Raw genomic sequence first — 6,542 nt, 5'->3', positions numbered from 1 at the left:
CAAGCGGTCTGCTTTCTCGCTTTTCTTCAAAATATCATGTTCGGGTGTCGGCTTGATAGACTGGCATTCAGGCGGCTGTTGAACCTTTCTGGACAGTTTCTTTGACCTATGGTGTCATGATCAGTCTACATGGTCAATGGAAATGGGGAGTCAGCGTCCATCCAGGTCGTCACTATGACATCGTTGCATGGAACGACTCCTGGCACTCCAGGGCAGGTTTCTATAGCATCCATCCAAACGTCTTGCATGTGGGCCGACGGAATGGCGTGAATCCAGTGTCTGTAGAGAGCGTCGTGTAGGATGGAAGAGTAGCTGTAGGATCGTCTTGATCGTACTTCAGAACCTCATCCTGGTAGAGTGATGGCATCGACATGGTAGATTCTTCTCGCGCTCGTTTATGAAGGTAGCTGATGGAACCAAGTCGTGTTTCGTCTGGTTCACTAGAGTCTTTGACAAAATCTCCTGCAGCTGTGCCCTTTCCTGTACACGTCTTAACAGTGTTTCCTAGTCTTGTTCTTGTTGCAGAGATGCTACTGAAAAAGCACCTGCGTTGTTCCTCTCTGTGGTGTGAAATACTCTACATTCTGCAAACCTGCTATAGTTGTAATATTTCCAACAATTGTTAAACATACATATATATGACTATTTCATTTCAAAAATAGAAAAGTTACGTTACGACATCAGCAGTGAAATTATTGATGCTCCAAGTCCGAAGGGATTAATCCTTGGCAGATTCTGTTGTGGATTCCCCGGAACCTTTCACAGAACAGGAAGTCGACAATCTGGTCAAAACCAGCAAGCCATCCACGTGCAAGTTAGACCCAATACCAACTAAACTCTTACTCGAGTTTAGTGATGTTCTGGTACCAACAATAACAAAGCTGATAAACCTGAGCTTGACTTCCGGAAAAGTTAATTGAAAAGAAAACCTGGTTGTGATGAAAACATCCTCAAAACTATTGCCCAGTTTCGAGTGTAAACTTAATGAAAGGTTTCAGTCTACTTGAAGCACAGTACCGAGACAGTATTGATTTCTGTTGAGTGGAGAATGGGAATGTTGCCTTTCTCTCTCACCTGGACTTGTCCGCGCCGTTCGATACTATAGACCAACAATCTGTATTAATTCAGGAACTGGTAACTTTTTTTGGAGTACGTGGTATAGCTTTATCTTTTTTCAAGGCTTTTATTTGTCTGAACGCCAGCAATCGGTAATTGTCATCGGAGAATACACTACTGGAAAACACTACTGTCTACTCTCTATACGAGAAATCTTGGCGATGTCATTTGGAGGCATACTGTTAGTCATCGTGTATGCTGATGACACCCATCGGTTAGATTCTAGCAAGCTGGATGCCTCCAGTGGACTCTTTAGTAGGTTTTCTAACTGTTCCGTGGATACAAAGAAATGGATGAATTCACATATGCTGAAATTGAATGAAAGGCAAAACTGAAGCAATGCTTGTTGGTAGCTCACAACTTTGTTCTCGAGTCACAGAAACTGCAATCCCAATATGCAGCTCCATCATACGATTCTCCAATAGTGTTAAAGACCTTGGACTTCATCTGGATTCGGAACTTACTTTAACGACACACACTGACAACGTCTGCAAATCTATCTGTTTCCAGCTAAGAAATGTCAGCAACATCAGAAGTTCCTTAACAATGCCAGCTGCTCATGCACTTGTTAGATTCCTAGTCCTATCGAAGTTGGATTATTGCAACAGTGCCTACTACGGATTACCAGAAACTCTCATCTCAAAACTACAAAGAGTACAAAACTCAGCAGCTCGCATTGGTAACAAAGTGTCCAAGAGAGAACATATCTCCCAAGTTTTACGAGCCTTACACTGATTGCCCATACGAGCCAGAGTAGAGTCTAAAATCCTGAGTCTAGCCCACCAGTGCTATCATGAAACTGCTCCCGACTACATCAATGAGTTGGTGACCAAACATGTTCCTCACGATCAGCTGATCAACATTTATTGGCCATCGCAAGACGTAAACTAAAAGCCTTTGATTTCCGCTCTTTAAGTTATGAAGCACCAACACCGTGGAACCAGCTGCCACTCGAACTCAGACTAACAACATCCCTTGATTAATTCAAATGTGCCTTAAAAACATTTGTCTTCAGAAAAGACTACAGCAATTAACAAACACATACTCAAACGTTACAACCATTTTATGTCCAAATATTTCATGTCTTGTAGCACTCAAATCACTTTTATATGTAGCGCTTTGAACATACGCTTTTGTATGGAATCCAGGGCGGTATAAATGCACACATTAGTATTATTATGTTTTACAGATTAAAGATAGTATGCAGCAGAGAGGGTTCGGGTGATCCTGGCACAGTCAGGCTGGTAAGGCTCATCATCAGCTCAGGGCCCTTGTCCCCTCTACACGCAGCCCAGACAGCGAATGGGACTTCTCTCAGGAAGCACTGCCTAGTTGAAGCCACCAAGAACTTGCCGGAAACTATGAAGACTCCCCAACACTGCAGCCTTCTGCATTACCCAGAGTGTCAGAAGGACTGTGCTCCCGGTGGAGAACCCGGGCACTTTCCTGATCTGCGCCAAGAGATCAGGAGGCAGCAAACCAAGGGCACCGAGAACAATGGGCGAGGTCCGCATATTTAGCATGCTTTTCGTCAATCTTGCCAATCACGTTGCTGTCAAAAGGGCAGAAAATTCAATGATATAAATAAATTCATTTGCTTTATCAAAGAGGGCAAGATCAGGTTTGTTGGCTGGAACTCTTCTGAGGCTGTATATAGGCTTATTATGTTTGAAAGCATCATTTTCCATGACGCCCTGGACATGTTCAGGGTCGTCAAAGCCACAGGCATGGCGGAGACGGTAGTAAAAGCAACGAGCCATGCCATCATGTCGTTTAAGATATGCTGTTTGTGCCAAGGAAGGGCATCCACTGACAAGGTGTTAGACAGACTCTGTAAATTCATTACACAGTCAGCATTTCATGTTAATATTTTCTTTAAGAATCACATTAAGGCGATTGCGAGTGGGAAGTGACTGGTCTTCAGCAGCAAAAAGGAAGCCCTCAGTTTCACACTTAAGACCAGCCGACTTCATCCAGGCGAAGGAGTCGGTTGGATTGCTATTCTGTTCCACACACTGCATGTACACACGATGCAATGGTTTCTCAGAAAGCCTCTCCACAAATGACCGACTCTGTGCAGACTTGGCGAAGGCCTTTCCCTGGTTTACTTCTGGTTTACTTTCCATCCAGCAGTACAGGGGCGGTGGGGTAGCCTAGTGGTTAAAGCGTTTGCCCGTCACGCCGAAGACCCGGGTTCGAATCCCCAACTGGCTACAATGTGTGAAGCCCATTTCTGGTGCCCCCCGCCGTGATGTTGCTGGAATATTGCTAAAACTCAGTCAGTCAGTCAGTCCAACAGTACATTGCCATCAACAAAATCAACCTCAAATTTCAGATTCTGTCCAAAAGCCTTGGTCTTGACATCATGAGTCTTGACATGCATCACCAGAGGATCACCCGACAAATAAATATGCACAAAAGTACACAATAAAATTCTATCATAAAGAGTCTCCACATTAATCAAACCCCGACCTCCCGAACTGATTGGCATAAATTAACAATTTAGACAGGAACGAGGGTGGTGGCCTGTCATCAGACATGATCCTTCTGGTCAGGCGGTCAAGACTCTTGTCTTGTTTTGTCCAATCAACTACCCCACAAGAAGAGGAAAGGACGGGCACAGCAAAGGTATTGGTGGCTTTGACTTTGTTTCGAGCATTCAGCTCTGAGCTCCAGAGTTTCTTTAAGCGAGATTTATACACAGCCCAACGTTTTCTTGAATTTAGTGCATTTTGAGCTTGTACCGAACTTGCATTCCAAGATAGGTGTAGGCCGGATCTTACACAAGATACTCAATAACTCCTCCCCCTTGTAACCTGACTGATCTATCATCAATTACCTCGCCACGTTTCAAATGAAGAGTATTACATTTGTCGACTCCAAATGTCATGCCAATATCATTAGAAAAGGAGAACCTGTTCTTTCAGATTGGTATCTCCTTTGGAAAGGAGCTCGATGTCATCCATGTAAAGGAGATGAGTAAGCGGTGTTGGGGATCTGTGCTGACGAGGTCCGGGATGGTAACCCTCCTCTTTATTGAGCAGAACGCTCAAAGGATTTAAAGACAAATAAAAAAGCAAATGACTGAAGGAGTCCCCCTGGAATATTTCCCTTCTGATTGGAATAGAGTCCTGAAGTCTGCACCTGCCCTTGCGAGTACATCTCAAGTTGAGTCGACCAGCAACTCATTAAAGACTTGAGTAAATCAAGTAGTCGCTCAGGGAGGTCAATACAACGCAGAGACTTCAGAACCCATTCATGAGGGACAGAGTCGTATGCTCTTTTGTAGTCAATCCAGCACATAGAGAGGTTGGGGTGTTATGTTTTCGCCTCTTCTAAGATCATTATTTGTACAAGAAGTTGATCCTTGCACCCCCAACATCCCTTTCTTGCTCCCTTCTGCTCTCTGTAAAGTATATCATTAGCAGAGCAGTATGATGACACGAGGTTTGTCAAACACCCTGTGAATAATTTGTATTGTGTATTCAAACATGTGATAGGGCGGACGTTTGGGGGATCAGTCAAGTCTCCTTTTTTGGGAAGGGGTATTGTGCGACCTTTGCAGAACACATTGCTTTGTTCAAACATCCGCAATGTCAGTTGAGAAATCAATGAGACGAATCAATTTTACAGACTCATGGTTTACTGGATAGAAGGGGTATATCATAAAGACTCAGTACCAGTTTATGTTCGAGTAGATCAGTTAAATAGCTTATGTCCTTATTACTCCAAGCAAACACTGTGCTGTGCTATTCAGTTGATCCAAAAGAACGAGGGATTATCTAATTAGGGGAGTTTGGGGTAATTAGGACTGACCGGACTGATCTATTATTACTTGAGGGGTGAGCCTTCTCCACCCTAACGTGTCTGGGGTATTTGACAAATAGGGTATCATCACGACAAAGCAACGATAGTGAAATTTTAGACACCATAATCGCAGATCACAGGGTCGTCAGGCATCTATTTCAAGTTACCAAACATCGGCAGACAGTCACTACTTTCTTTAGGCTATTTATTCAAATTTGACAAAACAAATATCACGAGAGAGAGTCACAACTCAACCCAGCCACCTAACTTGTTTTGAGAAGCATTTATGACAAATTGCAAACAGGGACAGGTTAATGTCCGTTATGACTGCTGCTTTTAAACTAACACCAATATGAATATTGATGTTGACATCTAGTTCACGTTTCCTGTTTAAATGAAGTAATAATTCTGAAAGCAAGCTCCGTCTTGCCAGCAGGGAGGCAAAGACTCAATCTAGGGAGAAAATAACGCACCTCTAAGATACGTTGATGGATACATTGGATATGTATTATCAGTTTATTTCATCCCTAAAATAACAAGTTGCCAGTATTGTACCCTGTGTACTTGCGTATATCATCTTCAAAATGTTGATACGTAATCTGATGGATGATGATAAAGTAGATGTACTTGGACTTGTGTCTCCCACTTTGGGAGAATATTAAGTTATTTACACATTATTTAAATGGTTGAATCTAATACAATGTCGGGCTTGTTCACTCCAATATTACCAATGTACAACATGTATTACCCCTGCAGTCCACCGATTGTACTGTTACTATACATCACACAATATAACACAAACTCATTGGGAACCCGAGAAGATCCACGTTAGAATTGATCTTCTGCAACCCATGCTTGTCGTAAAGGGCGACTAACGGATCGGGTGGTCAGGCTCGCAAGCCATCGATGTTCATGCCGTTGATCACTGGATGGTCTGGTCCAGACACAATTATTTACAGGCCGCCACTATATAGCTGGAATATTGCTGAGAGTAGCGTAAAACTAAACTCACTCACTCAGAAAGTCAATCGGATATTGGGTAATATGTCCAATGTTAGAGTATTATGAAATCGATACCCTTGAAGTTTTGTCACATTCTATAGAACACACAACTACTCGTGTGTAGTGTCTGATATACAATGAACCTGCAGATGAAGCGGATCCCTATACTTCTTGTGTACAATTGTATGTAGCAGCTTAGAATGATACCAACAACATATATGCTTACTAAATGAGTTGATTTCAAAGTGGTTTAGGGTCTTGACAGTAGTTGTGATAATGTATGTCTGATTCTCCCAGTATGGTGTACCCATGATAATGACAGCGTTACTTCTTTGACAACTACAATAGAGAGATCTGAAAGTAACAAATAATTAGGTTGAAACATGTCCCTAAAACAAAACATCACTACACGTTACTTGTTCCCTTAGTTTACACTAAAATATGATATCAACATTATACCCTGGATACTCTTGCTAGTCGCGAGTTGGATTACCGTTGCGGATTATTACCCTCACCGTGTTGAATGGAAATAATGTTCCGGAAAATACAAATTTGCAGATAACATTTTCTGTGGTTAATTAATGTCAGATAAATCTTGATCAGCAACGAAACAATAA

This window comes from Haliotis rubra, unplaced genomic scaffold (genome assembly GCF_003918875.1).
Source record: "Haliotis rubra isolate DU_JTF1 unplaced genomic scaffold, ASM391887v1 Scf919, whole genome shotgun sequence".
Lineage (NCBI taxonomy): Eukaryota > Metazoa > Mollusca > Gastropoda > Lepetellida > Haliotidae > Haliotis > Haliotis rubra.
This window is presented reverse-complemented; position numbering follows the sequence as displayed.